Genomic DNA, 24,826 nt, shown 5'->3' on the forward strand with positions numbered 1-24,826 from the left:
ATGACAGCATGTGACCTTGATTTTTCATAGTGAGAGCTCAGGCTCCAGCTGGCCAGACCATCAAGGCCAGCAGTGACCCCTCCATTAGTGATGGACTCTCTGTCAAGAGGTTGCAAAGCAGACCTATTTTACCAGTTTTTTTGAATTGCTTTGATTTTGAGTTGAAATTAGGAGCATAGCAGTTGCCTATGAGAGGGAGTGAGTGTTTTCTAAAGTATTTTCTCAATAGCACAATTTTAGATTTGTTTTAGTGGGAGCAATTTAGCAAAAGTAAACAAAATCTAAAAGATCGGTAAATGCTGCTGTTTCCTATTACTCTACTTTGGCCAAAACACCCTTAGAAATGAAAGCACGCAGTGATATTTTACAAATACAAAATCCTTTACATCTCAGTTACTGGATAATTATACAACAAAGTCATTTAATATTACATGCAATATATATATATATATATATATATATATATATATAATTATACAGTCAGTAAATAACCATAAAGAGAACAAACATTAAAGTATATGCTAGCCTACTAATTATATTTATAGCATTGGTTAAATACAGTTTTCTGCTGAGCCTTGCATTGTCACTTTCCTTGGCATGGTTGTGTAAAATTGTATTTTTAACCTAAAAATACAACATTTTTGAAATAGTGCACAGAAATAGAATTTTACTTGTAGTGCTGCCATCATTTCATTTCTCCTTTCTCCTAGATGCCTCCAAGTTATGTTGTTTTTGCAGCATCGTTTTTCTAGGAAACTCCCATAGGGATTATAGTATGTCACAGCCTAATAATGTAAATTTAGGAGCCATAACCCAAAACAATCATCTCATTTATTTCCTGGAACTTATTTAATTAAAATAAAATAAAATAATGAAATTCAAAACAGAAAAATACAGGGACACTCCCTAATGTAAAACTGATGCACATAGGATAATGCACCAGATAGCAGGTGTACTAAACTTGTAGGGTTATGCGTTATTGGGCACTACTCTATTTCTCTATCATCCTAGCCCTTGCAAAATAAGGAGTAAAGACCTACGGGGAGATTTATCAAAACCTGTGCATAGGAAAAGTTGACCAGTTGACCATAGCAACTAAACAGATTGTTTCTTTAATTTTTCAGAGGCCTTTTAAAAAATGTAAGAAGCGATCTGATTGGTTGCTATGGACAACTGCTTTACTTTTCCATTGCAAAGGATTAGATTAATCTCTGTCATGTCTGTTCTGATCTGTGTTCAAACACAGCTATTGGATTTGCTGTGTGTGTGAGCAGTTTTATGTTCCCTGGTCAGGGAATAGTTAATGTCTCTGGATTTTTCAGCCTCTGTTGTCCAATAACCTTTAGGGTGTGTCTATTTAAGTTCAGCACTGACTAGCTTCAGTGCTGGTGATACTTCATTTGGACTTCAGTACATCTTGCTACTGCCATGCTGCAATGGAGGCTTTGGGTGAAACTCTTCTTATTTGAGCTTTTAAATCTACTTTCTCTGTTTTAGCATGCGCCTTGTATGTTTTGGTTTTAGCCATGGTACAGTGGCATGCTCTTAGAGGATTTTAAGCTGTTTTTGTTTAGTCGGTTTTAAGATTTGTATGATCTTTCTGCTATGTGTCTGTTCACACTGTGTTTTCTCGTGTATCCGTTTATGTGAGGTTCTGTGTTTTTTATTTCTGTTTTCCTACTAAGTCAGCTTCTGACCACACTGTGGAGTGTGTCGCTGGCCAGTAGTCTATTTGGATTTATTATTAATGGCTACTTCGTTAGTGGAGTGGAGTGTCCAGTTTGTGTGTCCAGTGTGAACAGTGTCCTATCTGGCATCCCTGTTACCTGTCAATGGGGACTCCTTGTCTACTGGAGGTGTTTTGAGGGATTGCGATTTATCCTGTCTTGTGTTCAGTATGAACAGTGTTCTAATAATATCCTGTGTATTTAGGCATCCCTGTTACCTGTCCATTGGGACTCAGAGGGTATTGTCATTCCTGCATCTACTGGAGGTTTTCTGAAGGGATTGCGATTATCCCTGTCTTGTGTTCAGTGTGAACAGTGTTCTATAAATATATCCTGTGCATCTAGGCATCCCTATTACCTGTCCATGAGGACTTCGTGTCTACTGGAGGTTTGCATAGGGAATGCGAATATTCCTGTTTAGTGATAGATCCCGTTTACCTGTCCGTGGGGACTCAGAGGGTATTGTCATTCCTGTGTCTACTGGAGGTTTTTCTAGGGAATTAAGCTTATTCCTGTTTTGTTCTGGAGTATGTTCAGACTTTCCTGTCTGGTGTTTTGAACTCTATGTTTATTAGTTCTTGATTTCAGATATTTGGAGTTATGTACATGACTACTGATCTACAGTGTCCTCTGTTCATGACCATGGATCTATAGTGTCCTCTGTTCATGACCACTGAGTCCTCTGTTCATGTCCGCTGATCTATAGTGTCCTCTGTTCATAACCGCTGATCCATGGTGTCTCTTGTGCTGCTCACTGATCTGTGTCCTCTGAACTTAATGTGTTATAGAGTTCTATATTCCTGTAATGTTTTGGTTTTGACCGACTATTTATTAGGTGTTTTATTAGGCCCCTTCACTTTAGTTTAGGAAGGGACCGGTGCCCAGTTGTCGATCCACCATTTAGGGTGGATGGGCAAGTAGGCAGTGAGAGCGGTTTTAGGGTCAGTTTAAGGGCTCACTCTCCCTGTCTCCCAGTCGGTCCCTCAAAATCTCCCTCCTAGAGAACTTAGACCACAATCAAATGGATGCTTTAAGAGAGTGCCAATAGCTAAGAAAGCTACTTTTCAAGCCACCGAGCTGAGAGAGCTAGAGACTACAAATAGTAAGGATAAACATTACAACTGTCTTATTGCTTTCTAGGATCTGTTGGGCTTGTAGGGTCCATGCAAATCAGTGCTCGGCCCTTTACTTGACACCAGAGGCCTCTCTTCCTTATAGAGGATGGTCACTTTGCATATTTTTATCAGTGAACATTGCAAGGCCTACAGTGCCTTGTGAAAGTATTCAGCCCCCTTGAACTTTTCAACCTTTTGCATCATTTCAGGCTTCAAACATAAAGATAAAAACTGTAATTTTTTGTGAAGAATCAACAACAAGTGGGACACAATCATGAAGTGGAACGAAATTTATTGGATATTTCAAACTTTGTTAATAAATAAAAAACTGAAAAATTGGGCATGCAAAATTATTCAGCCCCTTTACTTTCAGTGCAGAAAACTCTTTCCAGAAGTTCAGTGAGGATCTCAGAATGATCCAATGTTGACCTAAATGACTAATGATGATAAATAGAATCCACCTGTGTGTAATCAAGTCTCTGTATAAATGCACCTGCACTGTCATAGTCTCAGAGGTCCGTTTAAAGTGCAGAGAGCATCATGAAGAACAAGGAACACACCAGGCAGGTCCGAGATACGGCTGTGGAGAAGTTTAAAGCCGGTTTTGGATACAAAAAGATTTCCCAAGCTTTAATCATCCCAAGGAGCACTGTGCAAGTGATTATATTAAAATGGAAGGAGTATCAGACCACTGCAAATCTACGAAGATCCCTCTAAACTTTCAGCTCATACAACGAGAAGACTGATCAGAGATGCAGCCAAGAGGCCCATGATCACTCTAGATGAACTGCAGAGATCTACAGCTGAGGTGGGAGACTCTGTCCATAGGACAACAATCAGTCGTATACTGCACAAATCTGGCCTTTATGGAAGAGTGGCTAGAAGAAAGCCATTTCTTAAAGATATCCATAAAACGTGTTGTTTAAAATTTGCCACAATCCACCTGGGAGACACACCAAACATGTGGAAGAAGGTGCTCTGGTCAGATGAAACCAATATCGAACTTTTTGGCAACAATGCAAAACGTTATGTTTGGCGTAGAAGCAACACAGCTCATCACCCTGAACACACCATCCCCACTGTCAAACATGGTGGTGGCAGCATTATGGTTTGGGCCTGATTTTCTTCAGCAGGGACAGGGAAGATGGTTAAAATTGATGGGAAGGTGGTTGGAGCCAAATACAGGACAATTCTGGAAGAAAACCGGATGGAGATTTGTCTTCCAACAAGACAATGATCCAAAACATAAAGCAAAATCTACAATGGAATGGTTCACAAATAAACATATACAGGTGTTAGAATGGCCAAGTCAAAGTCCAGACCTGAATCCAATGGAGAATCTGTGGAAAGAACTGAAAACTGCTGTTCACAAACACTCTCCATCCAACCTCACTGAGCTTCAGCTGTTTTGCAAGGAGGAATGGGCAAAAATTTCAGTCTCTAGATGTGCAAGACTGATAGAGACATACCCCAAGTGACTTACAGCTGTAATCGCTGCAAAAGGTGGCACTACAGAGTATTAACTTAAAGGGGCTTAATCATTTTGCACGCCCAATTTTTCAGTTTTTTATTTGTTAAAGTTTGAAATATCCAATACATTTTGTTCCACTTCATGATTGTGTCCCACTTGTTTTTGATTCTTCACAAAAAAATTACAGTTTTATATCTTTATGTTTGAAGCCTGAAATGTGGCAAAAGGTTGAAAAGTTCAAGGGGGCCGAATACTTTCACAAGGCACTGTATAAAACCAAAAATGCCAGTTTGGTGTCCTCCTCATGTGACCTCATCTAGCCAGCTGGGCTATTTTTCAGGTTGTGCTTTTTCTTTAAATTGAATTGGCCGTACACCAGGAATAATGTTGGCAATGCCCCACACATACATATATATGTAGATAGATAGATAGATATTCATTAAAATAAACTAATAGTTGAAAATAAATACGAAAGTTCTCCAAGACATATAACTAATCTGGTTAAATATCAATTGATTAAAGACATAAATAAAAATATAAACATAAATGTATAAAGACCCTTCCTATTCTGACGGAATGCCCATATGCATATTTTACACCAAGAGGAAATGGAGTTCAAGAAACTACCTTTATATTTTATTTATAGTTTATTAATAACTTTTGAAAAAAGTTGAAAACCAAAATGACTACTGTTTAAGCCATTATTATACTCAAAACTCATCTAATGTTTTATGAAGCTTATGTAAAAATATGTAACAAATATTAAGATGTTCTGAATACATAAAAAGAAAATGCTGTTACTACTTTCGTAAAAATTTTTATGGCACTTTTGTTTCCCTTGCCATATTAAAAAAATTATATTCACACACTAAAGAGTATAGTTTCAATGCCTAATAAGTCCTATAGGAATAAGAGAAAAACCGTCAGTTCATTTTGGAACTACTCGACATGTCTCATAAATTTAGAAACTGTTCAACTATATGTTAATTAAAAGTCAATTTAAATTTATGCAATTTTACCAAAAGCCATTAAATGCGTTAATTAAAAAAGCATTACGCGTTCCCACAAAATATACCTGAAATGAGTCATTGTAGTTTTTAACCATACGTTTGGGGGGGGGGGGGGGGGGGGTGTACCAAGTACCAGCTCTTATTCCATGGGAAAAGTTAAATATAGTGTAACTGAAAAATTTATATTTCAGAATATTTTATGAAGTATGATTTTCCCAGTGAAACATGAGAAAGTAGGACTGTAAGCCAATTAAGTTAATAGAAGTAAATAAAAGTTTTTCACCACTTCATATTAAGTTTATATACCACTTACAATGTAAAAAATGTTTTAACAAAAACAAGCCATTCACTTTGGTACCTAATTTCTACACTAGGGTTTCAAGCATTGTCAGCTTAGACATTGCATCCAAAGGTGACCCATGGGTTTACCTGTGCATATAACCAGTCTGTAGTGTGGTCTCCCGGTACCGTATAGTATACCGTACCTTGTATGGTGGTCCAAAAAGCCAGAGTTACTTCTTTCCAGTAGGGTCCTCCTGGTGGGATAGCCCCTAGTCACTTCTTCCTTCTTCAATTTTGCGATGTTTGTATGTATATTGAATTGTGTATTTAATTGTGTATACAGTGTCGTAGGACCGTCATGTGACTCATGTTAATTCTATTAGGGTATGTTAAAGGACCTTCCTGGGTCACATGTGTGGTCACATGTTTAGACCATAATTCCTTGTAAAGTGATTGACAGATGGTATGGACCAATGAGCTCAAGGCCAGCCCCTGCCCATATAAGGGAGCTGCCAGACAATCCTCCCTCTTGGGTTCCGGACTAGCAGAGAGTAGAGATCCGTGCAACTTTCAATGACAAGACCAGGCCGAATCCTGATAATACCAAACCGTGAGTTATAATACAACTCCCCGCTAAAGTCTGCGTGACTGCTGGATCTAAACTCAATCACCTAAATCCAGCGGAACAGCGCATATAAATCTCCTGATCTTAAAACTCACAAGCTCCCAACCAACTGTCAGGATCCTCATAGAGTCTGATTGTACAAAGACTGTTCCTGTTTAATTCTGCATAAAACCTACAGTAAAAGTTCCGACAGTTTTCTGAAACCTCCGGTTGTGGACATTCGTTTATTATTCCTCCCTATCGCTCTTGGGACGGGTGGCAATAGGACAAGCATATACAGAGGAGCCCTCACCCTGGCATCACGACAGTTAAGGGTTAAACCAGCACCCTTTCATCACTGCACAGCTACACCCCATATACCCTATACCCCCACAAGCTTACCACATAGGTTTTCGGCATCTTATGAACAGGATACAGGTGTGTGCCTACAGCTGTTGCCACCATTTACAGAGTACTCTTTTATGTAAAAGACTTTATTCATGTGCTGTAAATCCCCATTCAAGTGTACGGAACTCTGTGTGTCGTGTTGCGTGCAAGGAGGGCATGCAAAAAGTAAGGGGGAGGCAAAGATTTATTGGCTGCAAGGATGTGTAAAGTATGAGGTGAATACATGCTACGATCCTCCGGTCCGGTCAGCGCTGCAAGAGTTCATTTGCAGCCGGAGAAGCCCGCAAAAAAAAACTTGCGCTGCACCACGACCCGCCCCTGGGTGTGGCTACCAAGTAAATGTGTCGCAGCCAAAAGGGAACTTAGATTCACTACTGTTGTTTGCCGGGGGACTGGAAGTCGGGGCTGCACCGATTACGTCCTTCCGGCCAGCGGCCATTTTCGAGAAGCCCATTATAAAAGGAGCACTGCACAGCGATCTCTTCAGTCTGAGAGATGGAGTGTACAGACATGGCGGAGAGCATCGTTCCATGCGGTGAGAGTTCCAAGATGGTGCCGGAGCAGAGGAAAGTTGTGGCGGTTGCAGTTCAACTATTCCAAGACCTTGCCGACCATCTGCAGCAGTTATCGTTGGATCCGGAGGGGGCCTGCAATCTTCCCCGTTGCGCGACGATGATGACGACTGGCCGGACACCCCTCCAGGAGAATTTGTAGGGACACCTGGAGCATCTTCACCGGTGAGACTGTCCCCTCACCACCGGACATGGGGTTCGTGGGCTGAGATCCCGACGGAGGAGTCTTCTGTAAGTACCCCACCAGAAGCTGCCTTTTCTTCCTCCCCCAGCCCAGAACCAAAAGTACCCCTGTCTGATTTAAATTTGCCAAGTGCACGACTGCGCTCGCCACGTTTGCTTGAATGGACATTCGGGGATGAACCAGAGATAATCCAATATATGCATGATGTTCTTCAACCCCTGCCTGGGAAGCCACTCCCACCGGTTTCCACAGTACAGAGGGAAAGGGCCCATCAGGAGGCCGAAATGGTCGAATTGATGGCAAAACTAAAGGCCCGACACGAGAACTTTATGCCCCCAAGCATGTTCATTTGCCCTATGAGGAGAGGATCTGCTACCAACAAAATACTAAGGAATTGGAAGCACTCTTCCTCCGAGAAGGGGAAAAGCCTTTAGAGCGCCGCCGCGCCACGGTGGCCAAGTTCGACAAGGTCAGAGGTTATGGTACCCTCATTGATTGCCAAACTGGCTATACCATTCTCGTAAACCGTCGAGTTGTCCAAAGGCCTTACATTGACAAGAAGTTCCATTCACTGGAGGTGGGTGAAATAGTTGAATATACACCTGTCCAGGGTCTGCGAGGAGAATGGGCTGTTATAATACAATTCCCCGCTAAAGTCTGCCTGACCGCTGGACCTAAATTCAATCCCCTAAATCCAGCAGAACAGCGCATATAAATCTCCTGAGCTTAAAACTCACAAGGTCCCAACCAACTGTCAGGTTCCTCATAGACTCTGATTGTACAAAGACTGTTCCTGTTTAATTCTGCATAAAACCTGCAGTAAAAGTTCTGACAGTTTTCTGAAACCTCCGGTTGTGGACATTTGTTTATTATTCCTCCCTATCGCTCTTGGGACGGGTGGCGATAGGACAAGCATATACAGAGGAGCCCTCACCCTGGCGTCACGACAGTTAAGGGTTAAACCAGCACTCTTTCATCACTGCACAGCTACACCCATATACCCTATACTCCACAAGCTTACCACAGTAGCAGGAGAAAAGGTTGGCACCATACTCATCACTTTCTCCAAAGCTATAAGGAATCAGATGCTTTTTAGTTGTACAGAGCTGCTCTGTGGGCATAGAACACAGCAGTCATTCAATAATGCACTCATACAGTGTAAGTAGAAAATCGTGACACATTCCCATAGTTTAAAGTGAAATCTTAATAGCCACCAGGAAAAAGAGAGTGCACATACCTTTGTTCTCTGCCCCACCACAACCAAGAGAACAGGATTTTAATGTCCCTGCCGCAGCTGCCAAACAGTCATAGAGGCAGGCACTTCTCCTGGGCTCTCTGAGGAGTGACTGCTCTAGCAGTTTTCTGACTTGACACTAGAACTGTCAGTCATTGGTGAAAGGTGGGGCCAAACATGCTCACATTAAAAGAGTCTGTGAGGTGCGTGACCAAGAACAAAGTTATGTGCGCTCTTCCCTTTCCGGAGGTTGTTTAGGGCTGTCACTAATTTTGCTTTCTGCTGACATAGCACCCCGATCTCTCTGCCATCACCTTCTCGCTGATCTGTCCCATGTATCGAGGAGAAATCCAGCTGCAGTGAGTGCTGTTCAACTTCTATGCGCTCTTTATGCTATATATTACTAGGTTTTCTACATACCTGTTTGTATTATATACGGTTATAGACAATGATCTAACAGATGATTCATAAAAGCGTGTGATCAGCATGGAAAAATCCAGAAGAAAACATTTGTGCAGCCTAATGCTGTTGAAATGTTGGCAGGCAAAGCAGAGATATAAATAAACACTAAAAAAATAATTATTCTCTGTTCCCACTGTGTGTACAGTATATATACAGTGAAGCACGTATGTGTGTATACAGCCAATTTATTATATACAGCTGCCCTTTCACAATTGGAGCTCCCCTGTATAGAAATGTGACGCATGTCCCCAGATTGCCACATAACATCAAAAGAGTAAGCTTTCTGGGGATCCATTTCAGATGAAGTCCATATTAGAATAGATTGTTTGCAAAGTCATGACATCTTTCTTTTCTTGCAAGAGTCAAGTGCCATTGAGGCAGTACTGAGCTGTAGCATGCATGCTTCCCTTTTCAATTTTAATTTTTTTTTTGGTTTCCAACACTGAGCCTTGTACACTGAACATGCAGGGCAGAGAGGGGTGACGGTCGCCGCGCCCCCTTCCCATAGACTTTCGTTGAGGGGGCGGGCGTGACGTCACGAGTGAGCGGGCGTGACGTCACCAGGGGCGACCCTGAACACGGAAGCCCGCACACAGCGTTCGGAACAATAAACTTCCGGAAGCAGGGCAGCGGAGTACCCCTTTAAGTTCCCCTGACCTGCGCACAACTCTACGTTTTACACAACAGGTGATTGAAATCCTGAGCTGTATCCTGTTGATAGTTTTAGTTTTCTGTTCGTTCAGCCGCATGAAATTTAGCAGATAATCTTATGCTGTAGTCTGATCTATTAAATACCTCGATAACAAATGATACTAGGTAACACAATGTTTACAGTTATGAAAGTGTAATATTTTTGTCATGTTCCGTCATGTTTATTACAATAACTAGCAAATATTTATCTAAATCCCCCAACTTTTCAGACTCATGGTTCTTTGGTCCCCTAAAATTTCGATTTACATCACAGCAGCTGTGAAGGAGTATTTCATTTTCTTTCCAGAATGCCAGTCTTCATATGGAAAACCCATTCAATATTGGTATGATTATACCGTAACATCAAGTAATACATTTTCCATCTCCAGTAGCATTGCCTGCTACTTCTCCAACACAAATGTTGATGCTTAAGTCATACAGTGAGGATATTTTCTTCCATTTTTGAAAATGCAGTCATTCCAAGGTTGAATTGTATCTATGATTATTTTCTATCTATTCTCAGGCTTCTATTTCATCTTGCGTTCTGTACCCATATGTGTGTTGTGTTTGGTGCCCTTGGTCATGTTTGCTCTATTGAGCAAATAGAACATGGTTCCTGAAGGTCACATCAAATATTTGACAAATGAGTGAAACAAGTTAAGTGAGGTGTAGACAGAACTATCTCACTATAAAGCCCAGAAATGAATGCTGGATAATTCCCATGAAATATGACCAGCTAAACCCTTGCATCTACGACCAGTGTGATCATCATTCATAGGCGGCAGATTCAGCAGGGAAATCATGTACATTGTAGCATTTGACAGATAAATATATTTGTTTAAAAGATCTTTCACCTACTCTCCCGTTTCCCTCTGTAAATATATTTGATTGCATCGATCTGCAACTAACAAAACATCATGCAAAATGTGAGATGTAAAAATCTATGAGCTTTATGTCCTTTTAGGACACCCAATTATATTTGATATATGATTACACAATATTTTACTTTGTAAAAAAAAAAGTTACATAACACTTACTTTCCATGAAATGAATAGAAAATATCTGCAGCTATGGCATCCAAGCTTCAAGTATTCAGATGCTACTTATTAACACATAGTGTAGCAGTATCAGGTCTTGTTTACACCACATCACATCCACTTCTCAAAAAAATAAAGGGGAACACTTAAACAACACAATGTAACTCCAAGTCAGTGACACTTGTGTGAAATCACACTGTTCACTCAGGAAGCAACACTGATTGACAATCAATTTCATATGCTGTTGTGAAAATGGAACAGACAACAGGTGGAAATTATAGGCAATTAGCAAGACACCCCCAATAAAGGAGTGGTTCTGCAGGTGGTGACCACAGACCACTTCTCAGTTCCTATGCTTCCTGGCAGATGTTGTGGTCACTTTTGAATGCTGGCAGTGCTTTCACTCTAGTGGTAGCATGAGACAGAGTCTACACCCACACAAGTGGCTCAGGTAGTGAAGCTCATCCAGGATGGAACATCAATGCGAGCTGTGGCAAGAAGGTTTGCTGTGTCTGTCAGCGTAGTGTCCAGAGCATGGAGTTGTTACCAGGAGACAGGCCAGTACATCACTCAGACAGTCAGAAACAGACTCCATGATGGAGGTATGATGGCCCGACGTCCACAGAAGGGGGTTGTGGTGGTGGGTCAGTAATGGTATCGGGTGGCATTTCTTTGGGGGCAGCACAGCCCTCTATGTGCTTGCCAGAAGTAGCCTGACTGCCATTAGGTTCCCGAGATGAGATCCTTAGACCCCTGTTAGACCATATGCAGGGTTCCTCCTAATGCGAGACAATGCTAGACCTCATGTGGCTGGAGTGTGTCAGCAGTTCCTGCAAGAGGAAGGCATTGATGCTATGGATTGGCCAGCCCGTTACCCAGACCTGAATCCGATTGAGTACATCTGGGACATCATGTCTCGCTCCACCCACCAACGTTACGTAGCACCACAGACTGTCCAGGAGTTGGCGGATGCTTTATTCCAGGTCTGGGAGGACATCCCCCAGGAGACCATCCACCACCTCATCAGGAGCATGCCCAGGCATTGTAGGGAGGCCAAACGAGCACTTAGAGGCCACACACACTACTGAGCCTCATTTTGACTTGTTTTAAGGACATTACATCAAAGTTGGATCAGCCTGTAGTGTGGTTTTCCACTTTGATTTTGAGTGGTGACTCCATATCCAGACCTCCATGGGTTGATAAATTTGATTTCCATTGATCATTTTTATGTGATTTTGCTGTCAGCACATTCAACTATGTAAAGACGAAAGTATTTCATACGAATAGTTAATTCATTTTGATCTAGGATGTGCTATCTTAGTGTTCCCTTTATTTTTTTGAGCAGTGTATATTATCACGGTATAGAACATAGCAAATAGGATGTGCAAGAAATGGTAATGTATTTCTCGTTCCAATATTGAATTTAATAATGGTATATAGTTGGTCTGTATAATACTGTGGTGTCCCAATGGCTGTCCTCTGGACTAAAGATTGCCTCGGTCATCCCTGTTGTCTTTATGTTGGGCCCACTGCTCTATTGTCTGATCTGATATAAATTGATATATTGAAATGTAATGTTATGTATTAATTTATGCATACACAGGAGAGATATGAAAAAAAATGCGGATCACTCACCCGTATTCCGATGCTGTGTTCTTTATTCAGATGGTAAAAAGGTGTCTATACATGGACAGATGGTATGGCAGGACAGAGGACCATGGGTGGGCCCTTTCCGGACGTTGCCCCCCATGATCCACTTCCCTGCCATACCATCTGTCCATGTATAGCCACCTTTTTACTGTCTGAATAAAGAACACAACATTAAAATAGTGGTGAGTGATCTGCATCTTTTTTCATATCTCTCCAGTGTACAGTGACTATTTAGCGAGAGCATCACCACCTAAATGCTAGTGTGAATAGCGCTCAACATGCAACCACAAGATTTATTTACTGATCGCCCCACAGCAGTGCCAGGTGAATCTCTAGAGACTTGGAGTATTCATTTATGCAATGTACCTTTAATGGTTTGCGGCAGAGTGACCAGGCGACCTTGACGCCCCAATGGGAGACACCCAAACCTTGCCCTTAAGTAGTATAGGGGAAGAGGAGAGTTCAGTTGGAGAATGAGTGCAGTAAGAGTTAGAGTGAAGGAGAGTGTACTAAGCTAGTAAGCTGAGGTACCAAGAAGCCTAAGGGAGAAGAAAACTACAAAATTTTACAGTCACGCCAATCTCAAGAAAAACCCAGACACACAGGTGAATTTCAAAGCCTGGTGGTAAGCAAAGCTCTTGGGGAAAATTTCTTATTCAGTCAGTCAAGTTCAGTCTTTCAAGTCAGCATGTGCTGCTAATAATCTTAAAGCTGCGTTCAACAGCAACTACAACTTCCAGCATGGTGACAGGCTCCCCGTGTTCCACTCTGCCCATCTCTCTGCACAAGAGACTGTATTGTTTGAGATCTGCTACCTCCAGCAAAATAAAGATAGTTATCTGTAACCTTGCATTGGAATATTCATTACCCCTGCACCTAGCCCAGGAGAAGCTATCTCAACCTAGGACCATGTAGGTTAACGGTGCCCTGGCGTCACAAATCTATCTATCCATAGCCATCATTACGGCGCCACACCACTATGCACAAAAGATATGCAGCGCTGCATGAATCTAGCTTAACAATGGCTAAAACATCATTGTTGACTTACAGTAGGGCTGAATAAAGAGTCACTGCTCCATTGGATTCACAGAGTGCTGCTTCTCATTTCTGGAGTTTGTAGGGCTGGGCTGGGCAAAAATCCAGATAGAGATTCAAAGGCTGCTGTTTCCTATGGGTGAAAATATTGATAGCAATTTATTTTTACATATTGAGTATTGCTTCTTGATTGTATTCTGTGTTACATCTACTGTACTGGTCTCTACTTGTACTATATATTTTGTATTGTTATCTACCTGTATTTACTATACGACCCCCTGCTAATATTACATGTACTGTATTGCTATCTACCTGTAATAAATGTACTGTACTGCTATATTTCTATATTGCATGCACTGTTCTGGCCCCTGCCTATATTACATGTACTGTGCTGCCTGTACTACATGTACATTACTCCTCTATACCTGTACTGTACTGTTATCCACCTGTATTACATGTACAGTACAATTATTGACCTGTATTTCATGCACTGTTCTCTACCTTTACTACATGTTCTAAACTGATAAGTATATCTTTAAGAGTGGCTCTAGTACATTTTGACTTTACTATTATATATTGTTCAGGACCCTGAGAGCTGAGAAGTTCCAATTCTATACATAGACAGTTATTTACAGCTTCTATAGGTTTTTATGTGTTTTCTATGTGAGCACATCCTTGATATGTGTTAGTTATCTGCTTATCTTTCTTTAATCCTACTTCTACTTTCTAAAAAATTTTGGGACGAAATTCTGACAATTTGGGAATCCTTTAACCGAACAGGCCTACTGCTGTGGCTTCAAGGCTTGGGTTAGAATTACATTTCGTTCAGAAGGTTATACAGTAACTGCTTAGTAAAATGTCTGCAGGCCATGTGTCTGAGGTCATCAAGATGACTTCCCAAAAACATGTGATCAGTGTAGAGCTAAAATTGCTGATGACACATAAGCCTCAGTAAGTATTCAAAATGGCTGTTCACCATGTGGTTTAGTGAATATAATATACTCAAAAAAACACAAATACATTGGACACTTATCTAAGCAATATTACTTATTTTGGAAGAGTTATTTTCTAATATAATGCACAAATTAACACTAGACACCCAAATACTTGCAGAGATAAAAAATTTTAAAGGGGTACTCTGGTGGAAAACTTTTTTTTTTTTTTTTTTTTATCAACTGGTGCCATAAAGTTAAACAGATTTGTGAATTACTCCTATTAAAAAAAAAAAAAAAATCTTAATCCTTCCATTACTTATTAGCTGCTGAATACTACAGAGGAAATTATTTTCTTTTTGGAACACAGAGCTCTCTGCTGACATCACAAGCACAGTGCTCTCTGCTGACATCTCTGTCCATTTTAGGAACTGTCCAGAGCAGCATATGTTTGCTATGGGGATTTGCTCCTACTCTCGACAGTTCTTAACATGGACAGAGATGTCAGCAGAGAGCACTGTGCTCGTGATGACAGCAGAGAGCTCTGTGTTCCAAAAAGAAAAGAATTTCATCTGTAGTATTCAGCAGCTAATAGGTACTTGAAGGATTAAGATTTTTTTTATAAAAGTAATTTACAAATGTGTAAAATTTCTGGCACCAGTTGATTAAAAAAAAGTTTTCCACCGGATTACCCCTTTAATAATCAATCAACTAAACATGTTCTAACTAAAAAAGAAACAGACCATACTAAGGTAGTTAGATACTTAAAACTTCAGTGTAAAGTAACACATTTGCAACAATTATAGCAGAAACACTATCTGTTGACTATTCCTTAAAAGGTACAATTATCGTATATAAAACAAACAAAAGAACATGATGCTGAAATACTTTGCTGTACGCCAAGTTTGAAACTGAAACAAAGGCAGGCGTGGAGAAATAGCTGCATCTCTTGGCTTGGAAATCAGGTCCAGGGAAATGAAGAGATTGTGTGGTCGCTGGCCAAAGGAGAAAAAAGATCTGCAATGGTTTTTATTGTGCTTTTTCCACCCCAGGAAAGAAAGACTCCAATTTGCCTTTGTTCAGTGAACTCCATGTGGATTTCTGGTTTAGGAAGACAAAAGTAGACATTCCATAACACCCACTTCCAGAACACCACAGTATATGATGGCATACCACTTTGACTGGATGTTAATATATACCCCAATTGTACTGGGTAAATTCCATGTGAACTCTTCCATAATGGATAACAATCTGTGCCCATTACATGACGGATTGTCATCCTCGAATTAAACAATGCAATTTTCTATTGAATCACAGCAGAGATCATGTAATCTGAATAAACTGTACTATACTATACATTTAACAGTTGAATTGCCATAGTTATTAAAGAGAAGTGTTGTGAGTCTTATACAGTAGACTTGTAATGTATGATTTGTGGTTACAATTCCCATTGCCATGAACAATCACTTGGGATATTGTCCAAGTCATTGTTGTAACCTATGTGGGTAAACTTCCAACTCAGCAGTCATTATATTTTATACAAAACTTAATGTGGGAAGAGGATTTATATAGCATTCTGTCTCATGATAACTTGTTCAAAAAAAATACATCGATCATCACATTGAAAAGTTAAAATTTTAGAGCAGCTTTTTCCACTTCCCTTAGAGATTTATAAGTTAAAGCCTACAGGACTATTTTATTTTATTATTGTTTTTCTCCTGTAGCTTTTATTAGATGGACTGTACAAAAATTTACATAACTATTATATATCTTTGCAGTTATATGTATTTTATAGAGTATATTTACAAAAAAAGAAAGCTCCTTCCTTTACTGCCCCCTTGCTTAAAGTCCTTAAAAATTCTCATCTAGTGTTAATCCTTGCTGCCCCTTTCCTGAGTCATATGAATGTATGGTTTTAGAATTATTTAACCAACATGTCATGAAAATACCTAAAGAATTAATATGGTGTTGACCCATTTTTTTTCAGCTATAAAAATCTTGGTAATCACAGGAAGTCTTTCACAAGATTTTGGAGTTATGTCTTAAAGGGGTACTCCGCTGGAAAACATTTTCTTTTAAATCAACTGGTGCCTGAAAGTTAAACAGATTTGTAAATTACTTCTATTAAAAAATATTAATCCTTCCAATACTTATCAGCTGTTGTATACTACAGAGGAAGTTCTTTTCTTTTCTGTTTGACCACAGCGCTCTCTGCTGACCCCTCTGTACATGTCAGGAAATGTCCAGAGCATGAGAAAATCCCTATAGCAAACCTATCCTGCTCTGGACAGTTACTGACATGGACAGAGATGTCAGCAGAGAGCACTTTTGGTCCGACAGAAAGGAAATTCAAAAAGAAAAGAACTTCCTCTGTAGTATACAGCAGCTGATAATTACTATAAGGATTAATATTTTTAAATGGAAGTGATTAACAAATTTGTTTAACTTTCTGTCACCAGTTGATTTAAATAAATTTTTTTCCAGTGGAGTACCCCTTTAAATAACGTGCTGATTCAACAAAAATAGCAATTGTGAGGTCATCCCAAAGGTGTTCAATGGATTTGAGGACCTTGTAAGCCCTTTGCAATTTTTTCCACACTAAACTTGGCAAACCATGTCGTTATGGGCCTCACTATGTGAGTAGATCACACTCATGGTGAAATAGAAAAGTCCCTTCCCCAAATCTATGCCCCAAACTTGGAAGCTTACAATACTGTCCTACACCAAACCCTGAAAAACACCTCAAACTATTATCGGTTCACAATAGGCAGCTGTATTCTTCACACATCCACCAAACACACATTCATCTATCGGTTTCCCAGATAGTGCAGCATGATTCATCACTCCACCAAATTCAAACAGTCTTGTTTTCCATCATTCTAGCCAAGACTTTACTCATACTGTTCGCATGAGCTTGTATGCAGTTGTTTGACGATGGAAACCCATCTCATTATTCTCCTGACACAGTTTTGGGGCTAAGATTATTACCAAAGGCAGGATAGAACTTTCTAATGAGAGATATAACAGAAAATGGCTGACTTTTTACTTTCCACATGTTTCAGCACCATACTACCTACCCTGCTAGTAGAAGCTGCGAACAAGTGCTCAGCTCACCTCCTATGTCCAGCAGCGCTCGGATTGGTGCGGACCACACCTGCGGCTGAGTAGCAAGGAAAGAAAGATATCCAGCGCTGCTTCCTGTAAAATGGAATTCTTTATTCAGACATCACCAAGGTACAAATAGACATGGTGTACCATGTCTATTTGTACCTTGGTGTTGTCTGAATAAAGAATTCCATTTTACGGGAAGCAGCGCTGGATATCTTTCTTTCCTACCTACCCTGCTCCATGAGTATGTATGGTCTACTACTTTGTGGCTGTGCAGTTGTTACACCTAGACACTGCAAGTTTGCATGAATAGCACTTAAAATTATGATCATTTAAATCGTTCCCAAACTATTTTAAGAAATTGACTTGTGGCAAAGGTAACATGCATACTATGGGAATGCAACATTTAAAGTTATGTAGATCTTCTGTACTCCTTGGGCAGCATGAAATAGTGACAGGCTGCTTTATTACAATGGCATATGATTCTCTCTGACATGCTGTTTTAGAGGAAACATAGTTATAACAATGGCTAGATAATTATTGGCATTAGAGATGAGTGAATCGAATCTGATGAATCTGAATTCATTACCAATTTCAGGAAAAATTCAAATTGCAACGATTGTGAATATAGCCGTGATTCTATAGTGCAAATCCCTTCATTAAACTCCATTTAGCGCGATCCAGGCTCCAGGGCATCTAAAATGGCAGATCCACATGGGAGGACATGGGGCAAGGAATCCTGGGAAGGCAGGAACAAGGGTAGGCGGGATGACCCTTAATCCCATGTAGAATGCCGACAGTAGCCAGTCAACCCTGTGATGCAACAGCCCTATATAATCAGCAGCCATATTGCGGCCAGTCACTTCATCCTTTCACTACAGAGAGATATATAGGGACAGACAGCGCTGTGCGTTACACAGAAAAGCTTTTTCCCACACCGATTCCCTTTCTAGTCAAATCAGAGTTCTGTTGCACAGAGGGACAGAGAGCAGTGTGTCTTTCACGGAAAAGCATTCTTACTGCAGCAATTTTCCTCCCAGTCAATGTCTACAGCATTCTATTACAGAGAGCAGTGTGTTGCACAGAAGAACAGCAGCGATTCAGCTCAAGCACAAATCCTGCCTGAAAGCACTGATAGGTAGGGGAGTTAGATTGAGAGAAAAAGTGCAATTTTGGGTGTAGTACACAGTGACTGTGTGCTGCAGCACTTATGTCTACTGTTGGTGTTGTGCACAAATACTTTTTTAAGCAAACTGTAGCACATTGTTCTGCCCTCATAAGTGCATACCACATACCTACATCTAAGTGGTGTACTATTTTGTACCTGTTAAACTCTCAAGGGCCTAGATACTGTGAAAGTCCAGGCAAAAGTACTCACCATCTGGTGTTGTACTCAAATACTTTTTAAAGCATATTGTAGCGCATTTTTCTGCCCTCATAAGTGCATACCACATACCTACATCTAAGTGGTGTACTATTTTGTACATGTTAAACTCTCAAGGGCCTAGATACTGTGAAAGGACAGCCAAAAGTACACACCTGCTGCTGTTCTAGACAAATACTGTTAAGTGTAGTGGAGCTCATTCTACTGCCCTCATAAGTGCATACCACATAAGTACATCTAAGTGTTGTAACATTTTGTCCCTGATAAAGTCATGAAGTCTTAAGGGCCTAGTTACTGTAAAATGCCAGCCAAAAGTACACACTTGCTGCTGTTCTAGACAAATACTGTTTTAAGTATAGTGAAGCGCATTGTACTTCCCTCATGTATGCACTAAGTATGTCAGGCAGAGAAGTGCCAGGTCGTGCACAGAGAAGTGGCTGAGGCCTAAATTCATCAGGTGCAGGCAGAGTTCACAGCAGACTTGGGGCGAGTGGCAGCAGGAGTCGCAGAGAGAGGCCTGATCACCTGGTATCAGCTAGCGGTCGTGTCTCGACCAGAAACCCATCTGCCATCATCGATTGGTTAACACGGTCATCCACTTCATCACAAGTGACATCTGATACCCCCAGTCAACAGTCGGTGGGTTCCTCAGACACAACCCTCAGCAGTCCCTGTCCTCCCATTGCCTCTGTCCTATGCTATTCCCTCCCCTACAGAAGTATCTTATGCTGTGGGTTCAACTCCACTATTCAGTGAGGACGATCTAATAGAGGACAGTCAGCAGCTACTTCCCAGCCAAGAAGTGGAGGAGACATCAGCCGCTTCCTACGCTAGGTGGGCATGTATTGATGATGAGGATGACGTGGGAGGTGGTGTTGCCAGCGTTCAGGGTCCTGAAGCAGACACGGTTGAGGAACCTGAGGAGGACATCAGTGATGTGCAGACTCACCGACATGATGATGAAGCCGATCGCAATTGGGAGCCGGGCTCAGAAGGCAGGTGCAGGTTGCCCGTGAGGTAGCAGCTGAGCCAGCAAGGTGGTAGCATGGTTGACAGTCCTGCATGGTGGCAAAAGAGGAAAATCTGGCCAAATGTTTCCGGGGGAGACCACTGCTTCACGGCAGCCTACCCGGGAGGTAGTGGAACAGGGGTTCCTGGAGGCAAAAGAGGAAAATCTGGCCAAATGTTTCCGGGGGAGACCACTGCTTCGCGGCAGCCTACCCGGGAGGTAGTGGAACAGGGGTTCCTGGAGACGGCGGCGGTAGCAGTCAATTAGTGCAGACTGTAGGTGGCAAAATCAGCTACTCTGCGGTGTGGCAGTTTTTCATCAAGCATCCGAAGGAGGTTAACATAGCCACATGCAAGATGTATCGGCAGAAGGTGAACCGTGGCCAGGGTCCCAATGTTGGCACCACAGGCTTGCATCAACATATGCTGCGCCACCATAAAGCGGCCTGGTAGAACCATGGCTCCAATGTGGTGGTCCAGCCTGCAGCATCACCCAGTGGCACGCAGCTCCCTGTTTCAGCCAGCCAAGGCTCCACAACCTCAGCTGAAGAGAGCTGTGTGTCATACCCTCCTTCTGTCCCTTCAGATGCACTTGCTCTAACTACATTTAGTCGGTCATTCCGCCAGCAATCCATTGATGAAGCCATGTCCAAGAGACAACAGTATGCGCCCACTCATCCAATGGCGCAGAAGCTGTATGTGCTCCTGTCCAAGTTGCTGGTGCTGCAGTCCTTCCCTTTTCAAGTGGTAGACTCTGAACCTTTCAGAGAACTGATGGCTTGTCCCGAGTCGAGGTGGAGAGTCCCAGGGTAATCTCTTTGCGAAGGTGGCAGTACCAGCCCTGCACAATTTTGTGGAAGAGAAGTTGGCCAGTCCTTGGTCAGGGACAATACATGTCCTTTACGGCAAACTGGGTGATTTTGGTTCCTGAACAGCCACAACACCAACTTGGACAGGTCACGCAGCTTCTGCCTCCGCGCTCTCAGGCTGTTGGTCCTGGACAGTGTGCCATTCCGCCTCTTCATCCTCCACTGTGTCCTCAGCCTCCACTGCATGGACAAGTCTCAGTGCCCCTTCAGCATACCATGTGTGCAGGGCACAGCGGTATCGCACTGTTCTACACAAGGTTTGCCTTGGTGAACATAGACATAAAGGGGAGGAACTACTAAAAGTCATTCATAAAGAAATTGCCATGGCTTACTCCACGAAAACTGGAAAGGGAACCATGGTGACTGACAATGGGAAGAACATTTTGTCTGCGCAGTGCACTGCATGGCACACGTGTTCAATCTGGTTGTCAAGCGGTTCCTGAAGTGTTCCCCCCATTTGCAAGGCATCCTTACAATGGAAAGGAAACTTTGTATGCACTTCAGCCATTCGTACACCGCAAAGCACACTCTCCTTGAGCTGCAGCGTCAGAACGGTATCCCACAACATAGTCTGATTTGTGACTTTGCCAAACGTTGGAATTGCACCCTCCATATGTTGGATCGACTATACAAACAGAGAAAAGCCATCAATGATTTCTTGATGATCCAAATGGATAGGGGGACTCCCCTGTGTAACTCCAATGTCAACCAATGGCAGCTCATGCATGATACCTGACGTTTGCTCAGGCCCTTTGAAGAAGCCACTTTTTTAGTCTGACACCAGGATTACGGGATGAACGACAGCATTCCACTGCTTCATCTACTACAACACGGTTGGAAATGATGGCTGGTCAGGGTACTGGAGACATGGCACCTATGTGAGCCACATGAGTCCTGTGGGGGCTGAACTGGAGGAGGAGGGAGAGGGGCACCGTGGAGCACAGTTTAGGTTTTGCGAAATGGGCGTTTTTTCTAGTCATCTGACAGGAGAGGAGGAGCTAGAGGGCTATGAGGAAAGTGAGACAAAGGACCCAGACATACCGTAGCAGCATGCAGTGGAGATGGAGACAGGTAGTCCCTCTGAGTTACTTGCACAAATGGCACGATGCATGCTCGGTTGCTTACGTAGTGACCGTCGAATTGTCACCATTCGGCAGCAAGAGGACTTCTGGCTCTCCAACTTATTGGACCCTCGCTTCTGGCACAAAGTGGGGGCCTTTTTTACACCCAATGAAAGGGAGGACAAACTGACCTACTACAGAGACATCCTATGTAGTCAGTTGGCCGATGCCTATCAACGCCATCGTCCATCCTCTCGCAGGTGTGAATTGGATGGCCCTCTGCGCTCACCTTCCACTGCCATGGCTGCTGGGGAGGGGTGGGGTGGCAGGAGCAGTACCAGCTGCATCAGCAGCAGCCTAAGTCTACAGTCGCTGATGAGTACCTTTCTTCACCCACATAGTGAAGCTACTCATCAGCAGCAGGTAGACCTGGAGCAGGACCTGAACCAGCAGATGGTGGCATACCTTGACATGCCCATGCCAACACACCTTGAAGATCCACTAGACTTCTGGGCAGCCAAACTTGATTTGTGGCTGCAACTAGCAGAATTTGCCCTGGAAAAGCTGTCCTGCCCGGCCAGTAGTGTGCCCTCAGAGCGGGTGTTTAGTGCGGGGGGGGGGCATAGTCACCCCAAGGAGAACTCGACTATCCACAAAAAATGTGGAGAGACTGACCTTTGTGAAGATGAATCAGGCATGGATCAGCCAGGATTTCCACCCACCAATGCCTGATGCATCAGAGTAGATTGACCATGGTGCCACACCAACACTTCACAAATATGGATAGTGCAAAACAGATTTAAGGCACTGCTACTCAGTTACAAACATTCCTCCGCATCAGACCTTTTTTCACCCATCTTCGTCACCAGGTACTGGTATTGCCACCCACCGCCCCACTCTGTCACCAGGTCACTTTCAGGACTCCTGATGCTGCTGCTGCCACCTCCAGGCTGTTTCATTCTGCCACCATATTTTCTCCAAATGCTGCCGCCAACTTTAGGCTGTGCTATTCAACCAATATATGGTCTCTTTATGCTTTTGCCACCTCCAGGCTGTGCCATTCAGCCACTATATGGTCTCCTCATGCTGCCGCCATCTTCATGCTGCCGCCATCTCCACGCTGTCATTCAGCCACTATATGGTCTCCTCATGCTTCCGCCATCTCCAGGCTGTGCCATTCAGCCACTATATGGTCTCCTCATGCTGCTGGGACATTACCTAAACATTTTTATGGTAGCACTAGCTACCATAAATCTTCAATTTAAATTTGAAAATTCCTCTTTTAATCTTAGGGATTGTGAGGCCCTATGGTCTCCTCATGCTGCTGGGACATTACCTAACATTTTTTATGGTAGCACTAGCTACCATAATTCTTCAATTTAACCCCTTAAAGGGAACCAATCATCAGATTTTACCCTATATAACGCTTGGTAAAGCGTTATATAGGGTAAAATCTTTATTTTCACCACTCCCGGGGGACGCTCCTGCCCCCAGGGATGGTAAAGATATGAAGTTATAAACTAGTCACCGCCGCCGCCGTAAGTAGTCACCTGGGCGGGGAGCTCTTCTCCCCTTCTCCCGTTCTTCTGCAGGCAGCGACGCCCCCTCCGCTTGATTGATGGGCCGCGTCATCACTCTGCTCCATCTGTTCAGTGAGCGGAACAATGACGCGGCCCGTCAATCAAGCAGAGGGCGCGTCGCTCCCTGCCGAAGAACGGGAGTAGGGGAGAAGAGCTCCCCGCCCAGGTGACTACTTACGGCGGCGGCGTTGACTAGTTTATAACTTCATATCTTCACCATCCCTGGGGGCAGGAGCGTTCCCCGGGAATGGCGAAAATAAAGATTTTACCCTATATAACGCTTTACCAAGCGTTATATAGGGTAAAATCTGATGATTGATTCCCTTTAAGGATGCAGGGTTTTTCCATTTTTGCATTTTAATTTTTTCCTCATCTTTTCTAAAAATCTTAACGCTTTCAATTCTGCACCTAAAATTCCATATTATGGCTTATTTGTTGCACCACCAATTCTACTTTGCAGTGACATTAGTCATTTTACCAAAATATCCACAGCGAAGCCGAATTTTTTTTTATTGTGCAACAAAATTGAAGAAAAAATGCCATTTTGTAACTTTTGCTGGCTTCTGTTTCTACGCAGTGCATTTCTAGGTAAAAATCTTATCTTTATTCTGTAGGTCCATACGGTTAAAATAATACTCTACTTATATAGGTTTGATTTTTGTATTACTTCTAAAATAAATCATAACTACATGCAGGAAAATTTATACGTTTAAAATTGTCATCTTCTGACATCTTCTTTATAATTACGCACCGTTATATGTAAAGTCACACCAAGCACACACACACTACATACTCCCCCCGCCGCCGCGAGGACAAGGAAGATCCTACATTCCTGTGTTCTTCCTCATCCTCCTCATCCTCCTCATCATCTAGTACTGATGATGAGCCCCCCAGAAGGCGGCGGAGACGCTGCCAGGCGAGGCCACGCACCCCCCATGACCCAGTGGCTGACACTAGTACGGGTGTCCATGCCGCTCGTACTAGGAGTCCGACCCCCCAGACAAGTGTACTGAAGCCCCCTCCCGGTGAACCTGTCTGGAGACCCCCAGAGGGTTATCAGCCACTGATTCCTGAGTTTGTTGGCGACTCAGGAATCCAGATTGACACTGCTGGATACACTGAAATTTACTATTTTAGTTATTTTTTCAGTGACAGTTTTGTCAATCTAATGGTGGAGCAGATGAATCTGTACACCCAGCAGTGCATCGCCCACCACCCAGATTATTTTTTGGCCAGGTCCAACAATGAATGGTATGCCATTGATGCAGCAGAAATGAGGACATTTTGGGGCCTTGTGCTGCATATGGGCCTGGTCAAAAGGCCCAGTGTCAGACAGTACTAGAGCGGGGACATCCTATACCAGACCCCGCTTTACAGTATGGTCATGACACGGAAGCGGTTCG

At 42.6% G+C, this 24,826-nt stretch overlaps 1 protein-coding gene and 1 long non-coding RNA gene across 5 annotated transcripts in view; one reads left to right on the plus strand and one right to left on the minus strand.

Annotated features, from left to right (window-relative positions):
- NKAIN2 (sodium/potassium transporting ATPase interacting 2) overlaps positions 1-24,826 on the plus strand; it is a 948,625-nt gene that overhangs the window by 794,059 nt on the left and 129,740 nt on the right. The window lies entirely within an intron of this gene.
- Positions 1-24,826, minus strand: part of LOC130362278 (uncharacterized) — a 129,478-nt gene that overhangs the window by 33,316 nt on the left and 71,336 nt on the right. The window contains exon 3 of the long non-coding RNA XR_008891340.1: positions 13,495-13,614. This is a non-coding gene — a long non-coding RNA (uncharacterized LOC130362278). The remainder of the gene's footprint in view (positions 1-13,494; positions 13,615-24,826) is intronic.

This window comes from Hyla sarda, chromosome 3, assembly GCF_029499605.1.
Source record: "Hyla sarda isolate aHylSar1 chromosome 3, aHylSar1.hap1, whole genome shotgun sequence".
Classification (NCBI taxonomy): domain Eukaryota; kingdom Metazoa; phylum Chordata; class Amphibia; order Anura; family Hylidae; genus Hyla; species Hyla sarda.